The following is a 16316-nucleotide window of genomic DNA, read 5'->3' on the forward strand; positions in this document are numbered from 1 at the left end:
TGTGATTACTGAACACTAAACTGCTGAAGTGCTCGTTACTTGATTTGAGCAGGTCCGACGCTTGGTCAGGCTCGATTTGAGTAATGAATATAATGGAAGTCAATGGGAAACTCGAGCATTTTTTCAGGATACCCCACTAGGAAGGAAGGTGGGCCTGAAAATCATTGAAATGGATGGAAATAGTGATCAAAGCTAATAGGATCTGCATGGGAAAGATGGCTGGAAGCATCTCTGACTCACAGATTGCTGCTAGGAAGTAAATAAATATTAATTTAAAAACAGGCGTGAGGTCCCCTCATATTTGATAACCAACCAAGGTAAAATAGACAGATGGGGGCTGCTTCACCTTAGCGGGTTATCAAATATTGAGGGTACCAACTGCATTTTTTTAAATTATTTACTAATAATAAATAATTATAACCAGCCAAGGTAAAACAGACCTATAAAGTGACCTATGTGGCAAAAAACTATGTTTTTTTCATCATATCACCCAAAAAATTGAATAAAATGCAATTAAAAAGTCGCATGTAATTTTTTTCTATAAAATTGTTTTAATGGTTTAAAATTGACTAAACGTTAAAAACATCATACTGACCTGAAGAAAAAAGCTTGAACAGCATAAAAAACAAACAGTTACTGAATTGCCTATTCTTCTTGATTCTGACTCACAAAAAGTGGAATAGAAAGTGATCAAAAACATTATGTGGCCCAATATGGTACAATAAGTATCCCAACTCATTCTGCAAGAAAGATGCCCTCAAATTACTCTGTCAGCATAAAAACAAAAAAAAGATGACCTTCAAAATTTGGTAATGCAAAAAACCTTTATTTTGTAAAAAGCGTTTATAGTGTGATAGTGGGCAAACCTAAAGAACACTATATAAATTTGATATAGCTGTAATTGTACTTCCCTGAGGAATAAAGCCACCTAATGATTTATACTGCAAGTTGGATGGTGTAAAAAAAATAGGAATAAAGCCAATTCTTAAACTGCTGTTGACTTGTTTATTCGTAGTAAGGCTCAGCTCACATTTATCCTGCACTCCACGCTGAGCACTTACACCTGGGATTACGTGTAAATCTCTGAAAAACATGCTTCAGACAAAATTCCCAGTGGCAAATTCCCTGTAATGAGGCAAATGGAGACACCTTGACCTCCCATCTGGCCTGTAGTTCTGAGATGTCCATCTTTTTACTCGTCTTTTTAGGCACGCACAAAAACACAGTCAACATTGAAAATGAAGCACAACACTGAACAGAGGCCAAATGGAGTCTGGAGTAACTCTACTGCCTCATTTGAAAAAGCACTGATGCAATGCTCTGTATAACACAAGTGATAAGACGATCACAGCTTAAACGTTTTAATAAATATGAAAGAAAAAAAACACAAAAGTTCAAATCCCCCCCTTTTGAAAATTAAACAATTAAAAAGAAATAAACAATACACATATTTGGTATCCCTGAATTCAGAAATGTCTGCTCTATCAAAATTTAAAAGATATTAATCCAATCGGTAAACAGCATAACAAAAAGAAAATTTTAAACAACTGAATTACATTTTTTGGGTTGCCGCAGCATTGCAATAAAATACAATAGGAAGCGATGAAAACATTGTATCTACCCCAAAATGGTATCAGTGAAAACAACATTTCAGAGTTCAAAAAATAAGCCATTGTTACTGGTCTAGGAAAATAGGAAAATGATGACAAAAGCAATATTTTTTTTTTTTTTTTTACAAATTTCTAAAAAAAATTTCAACAACTAAATAAAATAAAAACAAAATGTACATATTTGGTATCTGCTTACTCATACTGACCTGAATATTCATATTGCCAAGTCAGTTTTACTATATACATGGTAAATAAAAAAAACAAACAATTGCTTACTTTTGTTTACAATTTCACCGCACTTAGAATATTTTCCCATTTTCACTTATACTACGTGGCAGGGTAATGGTGTTATTCAAAAGTACAACTCGTCCTGAAAATAACAACCATCATACGTCTATATTGACAATAAGATGAAAACGGTATGGATCTCGGAAAAAATTAAAATGCAAAAACAGAAAATGGCTCTGGGGTGAAGGGGTTGAAAACCATCTTTATCAGCAGTATTGTCCCAAAAGGAGCAAAAAAAAGAAGTAAAATTATTTTTAAAAATGTAAAATAAGTAACAGTAGGGAAATAACAAAAAATTGGTATGGCTGTGTCTGTACAAATCAGATCTAACAAAATATAAGATGAATTAACCTGTACAGTAAAAGATGTAAACAGAAAAATAAATTAAATGGAAGAAATGCATTTTTTTGTTTTTGGTTGCTGTAAATTCGCAAAAAAAAAATCAGTAAGAAACAATGAAGATGTTGTATTGACCATATAATGGTATCAATAAATTGTCAGCTCACTATGTAAAAAAACAAGACCCCCCACACAGCTCACTCCATCAATTTAAATATGAAAACTTCATAGGTCTCTGAGAATAGCTATAGAATTTTTTTTTAAAAAAATCTTTTATCCCTGTGACCTGAATTATATTGCCAAGATATTTTTGATGCACAAAGAATGCAGATTTTTTTTTTGCAACTTTCCCCGCATTTTGATTTATTTATTTATTTTTTTAAATGAATTGTAGCTTTAGAAATGGCTTTATAACCTTTTCCAGACTGATAGATCTCAATTACTTTGTTTCTCCTTTGTTCCTGAATTTATTTGGATCGTGGCATGAGGTCTAGATTTTGAGGATCTTTTGGTCTACTTCACTTTGTCAGGCAGGTCCTATATAAGTGATCTCTTGATTGAGAACAGGGGTAGCAGTAGTCAGTCCTGAATGTGGCTAGGGAACTTGAATCAGATTCTCAAAGATGTGATAAACCACAGTAAATTATGTTTTTAGGGTGGGGGAAATCACTTTTTCACACAGTGACCTGTAGGTTTGGATTTCTTTTTCCCTTAATAATAAAGACCTTCATTTATAAACTGCATTTTGTGCTTACCTGTGTTATTTTTGTCTAATATTTACATTTTTTGGGGATAATCTGAAACATTTAAATGTGATAGACATTCAAAATAATAAGAAATCAGAAGGGGGAAAACACTTTTTCTCACCACTGTATATGTCGACGGAAGTATTTAAAAAGATATAGCTGTTGGAAAGGGTGGAAAATACAAAGGTGCCAATAACAGGAACTCGCTTAGTCAGGAAGGGTTAAATAATGCAATAATGGCTTGATTTAATACTATTTGAGCCTTTAAATCCTCTTATTTAACTCCATCCATTTTATCTATAGTATATGTCAAATACTAAATATAATTACATTTCATTTGAAGGCAATTTTTCCTAGAAAGAGGGAGAATTTATATGGAAAAGCATTAAAATATAATCTGAATTATTATATGGGGTCTAAAAGATTTTCAGTTTCATAGATACATTTTGTAACATGAAATTACTAAACTTCCATGTACAAAACAAAGCTTTATTCTGTTACATAACACAATATATTCATGTGACATTGAAGCATCAGCTGCTCAATATTGTAACAGAATTGGATAAAGTTGAAGTCCAAAAATCTGTAATTTTTCAGGAAATGTCACAATACCATCCTGTAAAAACTGTAACAGAACAAAATAAAGGCTTTTTTAAAGATTTTGTGTCTATAGGAAATTCCCATAGATTATTTAGCACTATAAATGAAACTGCAACAGTCAGGAAAATGCATAAACCTCTCTTCAAAAAAGCCAAAAATTCTAGCAAACTATATTGCCCCTATAGTTATACACCGTGTGCAGAATTATTAGGCAAGTTATATTTTAGAGGATTTTTTTTATTATTGATCAACAACTATTTTCTCAATCAGCACAAAAGACTCATAAATATCAAAGCTTAATATTTTTGGAAGTTGGAGTGGGGTTTTTTTTAGATTTGGTTATCTTAGGAGGATATCTGTTTGTGCAGGTAACTATTACTGTGCAGAATTATTAGGCAACCTAATAAAAACCAAATATATTCCCATCTCACTTGTTTATTTTCACCAGGTAAACCAATATAACTGCACAAAATTTAGAAATAAACATTTCTGACATGCAAAAACAAAACCCCAAAAAAATTGTGACCAATATAGCCACCTTTCTTTATGATTTACATAGTTACTTAGGTTAAAAAAAGACCTAGGTCCATCTAGTTCAACCTTCCTCCACCAATTCTACATTTCGTCACTAAGTCATTTATAACAATGTTGTGTGCACTGAGGAAATCATCCAGCCCTTTTTTAAAAGCTGTTATAGTATCTGCCATTACTACCTCTTGTGGTAGGGCATTCCACAGTCTGACGCTCTAACTGTATAGAACTCTTTCCTATTTAGCTGCCGGTATCGCTTTTCTTCCACTCGCAGTGTATGCCCCCTGGTCCTTAGTATTGTCTTTGGAAGAAATAAGTCATGTGCCAGTCCTTTATATTGACCACACATGTATTTATACATATAAATGAGATCTCATCTGAGATGTCTTTTTTTCTAAGCTAAACATATCTGACTTTTTCACCCTCTCATCATATGGGAGGCCTTCCATTCCTTGTAGTAGTCTAGTTGCCCGCCTTTGAACTGACTCTAACTTCTGAATGTCCTTTTAAAATGTGGAGCCCAAAACTGGATCCCATATTCCAGATGTGGCCTTACAAATGATTTATAGAGGGGTAACCATACATTGGGATCACGGGATCTAATCTCTTTTTATACACCCTAAAATCTTGTTTGCTTTAGCAGCTGCTGCTTGACATTGAGTGCTGCTGCTCAGCTTATTTGTAATGAGAATACCCAAGTCCTTCTCCTGTTCTGTAGTCCCGAGTTTACTTCCATTTAATGTATACGCAGCTATAGGATTACTCCCTCCTAGGTGCATTACTTTACATTTATCAACATTAAATATCATTTGCCAAGTATCTGCCCATTCTGACATCTTATCCAGATCTTGTTCTAATATTGTACTATCAAGGTCAGTTTTTAATATCCTACATAGTTTGGTGTCATCAGCAAAGACTGACACTTTACTATCAATCCCATCCACAAGGTCATTAATAAAGAGATTAAAAAGAATCCGTCCTAGCACAGATCCCTGCAGCACCCCACTGCTGACTATAGCCCATTAAGAGAATGTAGCCTTTATGACAACTCTTTGTTTCCTATCTTTTAGCCAATTCCTTACCCAGTTGCATATAGTTTCCTCTAGTCCTTGCTTCTGGAGCTTTAGTATAAGGCTATTATGTGGTACAGTATCAAATGGCTTTGCAAAGTCCAAATAAATCACATCAGCTGTATTACCAATATCCAGGTTTGCACTTAACCCCTCAAAGAACCCCAACAGGTTGGTTAGACATGACTTATCTTTCATGAATCCATGCTGTTTGTCAGTTATTATATTATTTTCTGCAATATATTTTTGCATGCCATCCCTTAAAATGCCCTCAAAAACTTTGCATACTACTGATGTCAGGCTTACTGGATGGTAGTTGCCTAGATTTACCCTCTTACCTTTCTTAAATATCGGTATCACATCAGCAATCCTCCAATCCTGAGGCACCAAACCTGTTACAAGCGAGTCTAAAAAGATGAGATACAGCGGTCTGTTGATTACGGAGCTCAATTCCCTCAATATTCGTGGATGAATGCCATCTGGCCCTGGGGATTTGTCAATGTTTAATTTTCTCAGACGTAGGCGTACTTCTTCTTGTGTTAAATTAATTATATCGGGTGGTGAATTTTGATTTTTCACTTGTTGAATGATCCCTGGTACAGTCAGTTCCTTGGTGAACACAGATGAGAAATGCCTATTTAATATCTCAGTCTTTTGTTTGTCCTCTATAACTAACTTGTTATTATATCTTAAGGGGCCGATAATATCCTCTGTTTTCCTTTTTGCATTAATGTATTTATAAAAGATTTTGGGATTTATTTTAATGTCATTGGCGATTTTTGTTTCAGTAGCTAATTTTGCTTGCTTGATTTCTTTTTTACATTTCCTATTGATATCTTTATACTTCTGAAATGCTATTTCTGTATTCTCAGCCTTTAAGATTTTAAACGCCCTTTGTTTTTGTTTTATTATACTTTGTACAGTCTTATTTATCCATAGTGGTTTCTTTTTATTCCTGGACATTTTATTACCAGAGGGTATCCATTTTTTTACAGGACTCTAGTAGTACATCCTTAAACCTACCCATTTATGTTCGGTATCCTCAGTTACCATGACTTTGTCCCAATCTACACATTTAAGCTCTTCCCTTAATTTGTTGAAATCAGGTTTGAAATCAGGTTTCCTAAAATTCCAGCATTTCCTCTTTTAAATGTTCTATTGAATATTGCGTTGAAGCTTACCATATTATGTTCGCTGGTGCCCAAGTGCTCCCGGACCTGTAGATCTGAAATTGTATCCGGTCTATTTGACAGGATCAGATCTAGCAAATTATCTCCCCTTGTCGGTTCATCTACCATCTGAGAGAGGAAATTGTCTTGAATAATAGATAAGAACTTACATCTTTCAGCATAACCAGAAGATTCTATGTCCCACTGTATGTCTGGATAGTTGAAATCCCCCATAATAAGAACCCGATTATTATTATTATTATTATTATTATTATTATTATTAGCTGCCTTTTCAATTTGTTGCAGCATTTCACCCTCTACCTGTTCAGGTATGTTAGGAGGCTTATCGCAAACTCCAATTAGCATTTTTCCATTATTCCCCTCTTCATGTACATTTACGCATACTGACTCTACATTTTTGCAGTTCCCACCAATGTCATCATTCTTTAGGTTAGTTTTGATAAATATACACACCCCACCACCTTTTTTGTCTTTCCTGTCCTTCATGAATGTAGTATAACCCTGTATGTTTGTCACCCAGTGATGGCTTTCATCCAGCCAGGTTTCCATAATGCCCACCACATCATAATCCATGGTTGACATAACAAGTCTCCAATTCATTAATTTTGTTTGCAAGACTTCTTGCATTTGCCAGTAGACATTTAATACTATTAACACATTTATTACTCCTAGCCTCCCTACATTCCATGTCCCATCCCCCCTAATCCTTCATTGATCCCTACCATCTCACTGTCTCTATCTGCTCTATCTAGCCCCTTGTTTGCTTCACTAGCCTCCCTCCCCCCAGATCCTAGTTTAAAAGCTCCTCCATCCGTCTGACCATTTTCTCCCCCAGCACAGCTGCACCCTCCCCATTGAAGTGCAGCCCGTCCCTACCGTGGAGCCTGTAGCCAACTGAGAAGTTGGCCCAGTTCTCCATGAACCCGAACCCTTCCTTCCTGCACCAATTTCTAAGCCATGTATTTATCACCCTAGGCTCCCGCTGTCTTTCTAGTGACGCTCGTGGCACTGGTAGTATTTCTGAAAACACCACCTTGGAGGTCCTGGACATCAGCTTCTCTCCTAGTTCCCTGTAATCATTTTTAAGGACCTTCCACCTGCCTCTAACTTTGTCATTATTACCAATGTGCACCATGACCGCTGGATTTTCCCCAGCCCCACCCAGCAATCTGTCTATCCGATCCGCAATATGCCGAACCCGACCACCAGGCCGACAACACACTGTTCTGCATTCACGGTCTTGGCGACAGATGAAGGTGCAATCCCCGCACTTTGCTGCAGAACTTCGCACACTCAACAGCCTACCATCCATAGATTCTGTCAGTTGCTTGATCTGTTTACGATCAACATTGCATGCAGCAGCCACCACAGCCTCCCAGACACTGTTCCGAGAGGTGTACTGTTTTCCCTCCCTGTAGATCTTACATTTTATGAGGGAACACAGGTTCTCTATGGCGTTCAGATCAGGTGAACAAGGGGGCCACGTCATTATTTTTTCATCGTTTAGACCTTTACTGGCCAGCCACGTTGTGGAGTAGTTGGATGCATGTGATGGAGCATTGTCCTGCATGAAAATCATGTTTTTCTTGAATGATACCGACTTCTTCCTGTACCACTGCCTGAAGAAGTTGTCTTCCAGAAACTGGCAGTAGGTCTGAGAGTTGAGCTTCACTCCATCCTCAACCCGAAAAGGTCCCACAAGTTCATCTTTGATGATACCAGCCCATACCAGTACCCCACCTCCACCTTGCTGGCGTCTGAGTCGGAGTGGAGCTCTCTGCCCTTTACTGATCCAGCCTCTGGCCCATCTATCTGGCCCACCAAGAATCACTCTCATTTCATCAGTCCATAAAATCTTTGAAAAATCAGTCTTAAGATATTTCTTGGCCCAGTCTTGATATTTTTATCTTATGTTTCTTTTTCAATGGTGGTCGTTTTTCAGCCTTCCTTACCTTGGCCATGTCCCTGAGTATGGCAGACCTTGTGCTTTTTGAAACTCCAGTAACATAGCAGCTCTGAAATATGGCCAAACTGGTGGCAAATTGCATCTTGGCAGCTTCATGCTTGATTTTCCTCAATTCATGGGCAGTTATTTTGCGCCTTTTTTTCCCAACACGTTTCTTGCAACCCTGTTGGCTATTTGCCATGAAACGCTTGATTGTTCGGTGATCACGCTTCAAAAGTTTGGCAATTTCAAGACTGCTGCATCGCTCTGCAAGACATCTCACAATTTTGAACTTTTCAGAGCCCGTCAAATCTCTGTTCTGACCTATTTTGCCAAAGGAAAGGAAGTTGCCTAATAATTAAGCACACTTTATATACGGTGTTGATGTCATTACACCACACCCCTCCTCATTACAGAGATGCACATCACCTGATTTACTTAATTGGTATTTGGCTCTCAAGCCTATACAGCTTGGAGTAGGACAACATGTATAAAAATTATCATGTGATCAAAATACTCATTTACCTAGTAATTCTGCACACAGTGTTAAAAAAAATTGTTATGCAGAAAATGAAATTAGAAATGTAACACTTTGGGCTTTTATTTATGTCGTAAATGTTCCATTAAAATGCTCATATCAAAAAGTATATCTAGGACAAACAAAACAAGGATTACATCTAAGGGTACGTGCCCACAATCAGGACCCGCTGCATCCTGGACGTAGCGGGTTCTGATCTGTGGAGCCGCGAGTCTCCTCCGCAGGTCAGGAGTTAACAGATGTGGGTAGATCAGTAATCGAGGGAAGGCAACCTAGGATGTCATGAAGGGGTTAAACCAGAGAGTGATGTCACACAAAATAGTTAATAAATAACATTTCCCACATGTTTACTTTACATCAGTACAATTTTTAAACATCTTTTTTTGTTAGAAAGATAGAAGGGTTCAAAGTTTATCAGCAATTTCTCATTATTCCAACAAAATTTACAAAATCATTATTTTAGAGACCACATCATATTTGAAGTGATTCTGAGAGGCCTAGGTGACAGAAAATACCCAAAAGTTACACTATTCTAAAAAGTGCACCCTTCAAATATCCAAGAAGTTTATTAACCCTTTAGGTGCTTCACAGGTATCAAAGTAATGTGAAAGGAAAAATGAAAATTTTACTTATTCCCACAAATGTTACTTTAGTCCAACATTTTGCATTTTCCCCAGGGTAGTAGGAGAAAATGCCCTTTACAATTTTTTGTGCAATTTCTCCTGAGTAAGGTGATACCCCATGTGTGAATCTACTGTTTGTGTGCCCAGCAGGTCTTGGGAGGGAGAGAGCACAATTGTCTGGAATCATTAGCAGACACCATGTTGCATTTGGTGAGCGCCTGATGTGCCTAAACAGTAGAACCCCCCACAAGTGACCCCATTTTGGAAACTAGACCCCTCAAGGACTTTATGTAGATGTTTAGTGAGCATCTTGAACCTCCAGGTACCTCACAGAATTTTATAATGTTGAGCCGTAAAAGTGAAAAAGTAAATTTTTTTACCACAAAAATGTTGCTTTAACCCCAAATCTTTCATTTTCGCAAGAGTAACAGGTAAAAATGCATCATATGATGTCTTGTGCAATTTCTCCCGAGCACGCCAATATCCGATATATGGTGAAAAATAATTGTTTGGGCTCACGGTAGAGCTCGAAAGCAAAGGAGTGCCATTTTACTTTTCAAATACAAAATTGGCTGAAATCGTTAGTGGATGCCAGGTTCCATTTGGAGAGCCTCACAAGTGGAAAACCCCCACATGTAAACCAATTTTGGAAACTAGACCCCACAAAAAAAAGTTATCAAGCATAACAGGAGATAATGCATTACACGATTTGCAATTTCTCCTGAGTTCACCAATATCCCATATGTCTTTGAAAACTACTTTAGAGGCACAATACAAAGTGAAGAAGAGAAGAAGCGCAATATTTACAGCAGATTTAGTTGGAATTGTTTGTGCTGCCATGCCACGTTGCCTAAAAAGGGTAAATCCCTCACAAGTCACCTTTTTTTTTTAAACTAGGCCCCTCAAGGTATTTGTCGAAAAGTTTGTTGAGCATTGTGAACCCTTAGGTGCCTCACATAATTTTATAGCGTTGAGCCATGAAAATGAAAAAATAATTTTTTAACACCAAAATGTTGCTTTAACCCCAAATTTGTCATTTTCTCTAGGGTAACAGGAGATAATGAATGATATAATTTGTTGTGCATTTTTGTCTGAGTATGCTAATACCCCGTATGTGGTCAAAAACTACTTTTGAGGCACTGTACAAAGTGAAGAAGGGAAGGAGCGACAAATTTTAGTTCAAATTTTGCTGGAATGTTTTGTGGTTGCCATGTCACAATGGCAGAGCCCCTGAGGTGGCAGAATCCCCCACAAGTGACTCCATTTTGCATATTGACGCTACAAGTGTGTCACAAAATTTTATACTATTGGGCGGTGAAGAAAAAATAATTACATTTTTACCACTAATATGTTGTTTTAGCCCCAGATTTCCAATTTTAACAAGGGGAATAGGTAGAAAAGGCCACTTAAAGGGATGGTTCACCCATTTTTTTTTTCCCCCAATGATTCTCACTTACCATTGTATGCATCTTCTTCAATAGCCTCTATTTCCATTTCTGGCACTGAGCGGCGCTATCCTGCACGCTCAGTGCCGGTCACATGACCCCCTGGAGCTGTGGCCGCCAGCATCCTGTGACGTCCCGGCATTTCCGGGCTCTCAAACTCGACGGGTACGTCAGAGGATGCCGGCGCCACTCAGATTGAGTGACAGGGCTGTGGGCGGTGACTACCTGACGTCACAGCCCAGCATCGAGGGGAGGACGCCAGTGTGGAGCGGTGAAGGCAGAGCGCGCGCTTACCAGCATTCAGCTGTGGGAGGTATGGGCTCCAGTGTGGAGTACAGGGGGGTTTCCTCCACTGAAATCCCCCCTGTCACGCAAGTATGTGATCACACTGTCCACCCGCCCGCTGTGCTCAGCTGTCAGGAGAGCGGGCGGTGTCGGCAGTGTGATCATATACTCCCACCAGCAGCACAGGTGACCGGACGCTGCATGGGACCAATCTGCTCCACTCTGTCACCTGCACAACAAGTCCCACAGTGGACACAGATAGTGACATGTAGCATCCGGTCACCTGCACAACAAGTCCCACAGTGGAGACAGTGACATGCTCTGCTCTGACACATAGTGTGCTGCATGTCACTGTCTCCATTCTGGGACTTGTTGTGCAGGTGACCGGATGCTACATGTCACTGACTGTATCCACTCTGGGACTTGTGCAGGTGACCGGATGCTACAGGTCACTAACTGTATCCACTCTGGGACTTGTGCAGGTGACCTGATGCTACATGTCACTAACTGTCTCCACTGTGGTACTTGTTCTGCAGGTGAGAGTGTATACAGTTGGTACTATACAGCAGAAATCACAGAGTGGAGACAGATAGTGACATGTAGCATCCGGTCACCTGCACAAGTCCCACAGTGGAGACAGTGACATGCTCTGCTCTGACACATAGTGTGCTGCATGTCACTGTCTCCATTCTGGGACTTGTTGTGCAGGTGACCGGATGCTACATGTCACTAACTGTATCCACTCTGTGATTTCTGCTGTATAGTACCAACTGTATACACTCTCACCTGCAGAACAAGTCCCACAGTGGAGACAGTGACATGTAGCATCCGGTCACCTGCACAACAAGTCCCAGAGTGGATACAGTGACATGCAGCACACTATGTGTCAGAGCAGAGCATGTCACCAACTTGCTCTGCTCTGTCACCTGCGATGCTGCATGTCACCAACTAAGGGTAAGTTCACACAGTGCGTTTTTCGTGGCGTTTTTGCGCGTTTTTCTGGTGCGTTTTTACTCAGAAAACTGCATGACTTTGCTTCCCGAGTAAAGTCTATGCCATTGTGCGCACTAGGCGTTTTTGCTGCATTTTTTGCGGCGTTTTTTACCACATTTTTGTGCTGAAAACGCAGTGACATTGCTTCCCCAGCAATGTCTATGGGTTTTCAGAAGTGCTGTCCGCAGACAGCGTTTTTTTGTAGCTGCGTTTTTGTGTTGACCACAAAAATGCAGTATGTCAATTATTTCTGCGTTTTTCACTGCGTTTTTCACCCATTGAGTTCAATGAATGTTCAACAACGCAATGAAAAACACATATAGCTGCGTTTCTATGACTAAAAACGCAGCTATAAACGCAAGGGGTGGGTACTACAGTGACGTGTACAGGAAAAGGATTCCTTCTGTTGGTAAACACAGAAGGATGAATCCTCCCGGTACCGTCACTGCTGCGTCCACCTCCCGTCCTGTGCATGTCAGCTCCGTGCGGCGCCATGTCTGGGCGGGAGGTGGAGGAAGCGGCGAAAACCAAAGTGAACAGTAGAAAAAAAAAAATGTCATACTCACCTGTCTGCAGGGTCACGGTGCCATGTCCGCTCCCAGCCCCTGTCTCGGTACCGCCGCTCTGGCTGTGTGCAGTCTCCCCGGGGCACGTATGAAGCTTGCAGGACCTGGCGGTGGATCAGCTCATCGTTTCTCGCGGTGTTGCCGGCTTTTTTGCGCACGGCCGGCTATCAGCTGCTCCTGCCGTCAGGGGACTTCATCAGCTGATTACCGGCAGCTCCTGCAGCGATGGGACAGGATCATACTCCTGTCCAATCGATCGCTGCAGGAGCTGCCGGTAATCAGCACATAACTGAGTATGTATTTATTTATTTATTTTTTTCGACTGATGCATCAGCTGATTGTATAAAAGCCGATTATACAATCAGCTGATGTGTCATGTGATTCACGTAGTTTAACCTGACACATCATCTGATCGCTTTGCCTTCCAGCAAACCGATCAGATGATATTGGATCCGGATTGGACGGCGCGGGACCCTAACCCAGGATTACTGCGGAGGGGGGTTTATTTCAATAAAGATGGAGTCACTAATTGTGTTGTGTTTTATTTCTAATAAAAATATTTTTCTGTGTGTTGTGTTTTTTTTTTTATCTTTATCATTACTAGAAATTCATGGTGGCCATGTCTAATATTGGCATGACACCATGAATTTTGGGCTTAGGGCTAGCTGATAATATACAGCTAGCCCTAACTCCATTATTACCCGGCTAGCCACCCGGCATCAGGGCAGCTGGAAGAGTTGGATACAGCGCCAGAAGATGGCGCTTCTATGAAAGCGCCATTTTCTGGGGTGGCTTCGGACTGCAATTCGCAGTGGGGGTGCCCAGAAAGCTTGGGCACCCTGCACTGTGGATTCCAATCCCCAGCTGCCTAGTTGTGCCCGGCTGGACACAAAAATTAGGCGAAGCTCACGTCATTTTTTTTTTAATTATTTCATGAAATTCATGAAATAAAAAAAAAGGGCTTCTCTATATTTTTGGTTCCCAGCCGGGTACAAATAGGCAGCTGGGGGTTGGGGGCAGCCTGTACCTGCCTGCTGTACCCGGCTAGCATACAAAAATATGGCGAAGCCCACGTCATTTTTTTTTTCTTTTTTGGCAAAAAACTGCATACAGTCTGGGATGGAGTATGCTGAGCCTTGTAGTTCTGCAGCTGCTGTCTTCTTTCCTGCTTACACTAGTGAATGGAGGATGCTGAGCCTTGTAGTTCTGCAGCTGCTGTCTGCTCTCCTGCATACACTAGTGAATGGAGGAGAGCAGACAGCAGCTGCAGAACTACAAGGCTCAGCATCCTCCATTCACTAGTGTATGCAGGAGAGCAGACAGCAGCTGCAGAACTACAAGGCTCAGCATCCTCCATTCACTAGTGTATGCAGGAGAGCAGACAGCAGCTGCAGGACTACAAGGCTCAGCATCCTCCATTCACTAGTGTATGCAGGAGAGCAGACAGCAGCTGCAGGACTACAAGGCTCAGCATCCTCCATTCACTAGTGTATGCAGGAGAGCAGACAGCAGCTGCAGGACTACAAGGCTCAGCATCCTCCATTCACTAGTGTATGCAGGAGAGCAGACAGAAGCTGCAGAACTACAAGGCTCAGCATCCTCCATCCAGGACTGTATGCAGTTTTTTACCCAAAAAGAAAAAAAAATGACATGGGCTTCGCCATATTTTTGTATGCTAGCCGGGTACAGCAGGCAGGTACGGGCTGCCCCCAACCCCCAGCTGCCTATTTGTACCCGGCTGGGAACCAAAAATATAGAGAAGCCCTTTTTTTTTTTTAATTATTTCATGAATTTCATGAAATAATTTAAAAAAAAAATGACGTGAGCTTCGCCTAATTTTGGTGTCCAGCCGGGTACAACTAGGCAGCTGGGGATTGGAATCCACAGTGAAGGGTGCCCAAGCTTTCTGGGCACCCCCACTGCGAATTGCAGTCCGCAGCCACCCCAGAAAATGGCGCTTTCATAGAAGCGCCATCTTCTGGTGCTGTATCCAACTCTTCCAGCTGCCCTGATGCCGGGTGGCTAGCCGGGTAATAATGGAGTTAGGGCTAGCTGTATATTATCAGCTAGCCCTAAGCCCAAAATTCATGGTGTCACGCCAATATTAGACATGGCCACCATGAATTTCTAGTAATGATAAAAAAAAAAAAAAAACACAACACACAGAAAAATATTTTTATTAGAAATAAAACACAACACAATTAGTGACTCCATCTTTATTGAAATAAACCCCCCTCCGCAGTAATCCTGGGTCAGGGTCCCGCGCCGTCCAATCCGGATCCAATATCATCTGATCGGTTTGCTGGAAGGCAAAGCGATCAGATGATGTGTCAGGTTAAAGGATGTGAATCACATCATACATCAGCTGATTGTATAAAAGCCGATTATACAATCAGCTGATGCATCAGTAGAAAAAAAAAAAAATAAATACTCTCTGTGCTGATTACCGGCAGCTCCTGGAGCGGAGTCTGATCCTGGCCCATCACTGCAGGAGCTGCCGGTAATCAGCTGATGAAGTCCCCTGACGGCAGGATCAGCTGATAGCCGGCCGGGCGCGAAAAAGCCGGCGAGACTACAATCAGCTGATGCGTCAGGTGACTGCATCAGGTGATCCACCGCCAGGTCCTGCAAGCTTCGTGCGTGCCCCGGGGAGACTGCACACAGCCGAAGCGGCGGGACCGAGACAGGGGCTGGAAGCAGGCATGACACCGGGACCCTGCAGACAGGTGAGTATGACATACACACACACATACACACTCACACACACACTGTATATACGCGCACACACACTGTATATACACACACACACTGTATATACACACACTGTATATACGCGCACACACTGTATATACACACACACACTGTATATACGCACACACACTGTATATACACACACTGTATATACGCGCACACACACTTTCTTCCCCTGGCTGTGTAGAGCTGCTGCTGTCTCTGTGTAATTGATCTCAGTGCACATCCACTGGGAAGAGGCAGGGAGGAGGGTTTGGGTGGGAGCAGAGTGGGTGTATTAGACACAATGGGTGTGTTAGATAAGCTAGACACCGCCCTAGAGCCACAAAGAATTCTGGGACTTGTAGGAACTGAACACAGGAAGTCAGAGGAGAGATTAACCCCATCAGAGCTGGAGCCAGCAATGAGCATGTGCTGCTAGTGCACAATGAAAGGTAATTTTGCTGAAAAAACATAATAGATGTGTTGAGGGGCACATATTAGCAAGATTTATCAGAAAAAAAAAATCAGTTTTGGTAACTGGACAACTTCTTTAATATGTAACACATTGTCTTCTGAACATGGCAATACCCCATATGTGACTGTACAGTACTGTTTGGCAGCAGGGCCTTAGAGGGAAGGAGCACCATTTAATTTTTGGAGCACAGATTTTTCTAGAATAGCTTGTAGACCCCATTTGCAGAGCCCCTAAGTGCCAGAACAGGAGAAACTTCCTCAAGTGACCACATTTTTTGAAATTACACCTCTCTGGGAGTTCATCTACAGGTTCCCTGGAAAACACCCACGAAGTCAAACG

The sequence above is a fragment of the Anomaloglossus baeobatrachus genome, chromosome 3 (genome assembly GCF_048569485.1).
Source record: "Anomaloglossus baeobatrachus isolate aAnoBae1 chromosome 3, aAnoBae1.hap1, whole genome shotgun sequence".
Lineage (NCBI taxonomy): Eukaryota > Metazoa > Chordata > Amphibia > Anura > Aromobatidae > Anomaloglossus > Anomaloglossus baeobatrachus.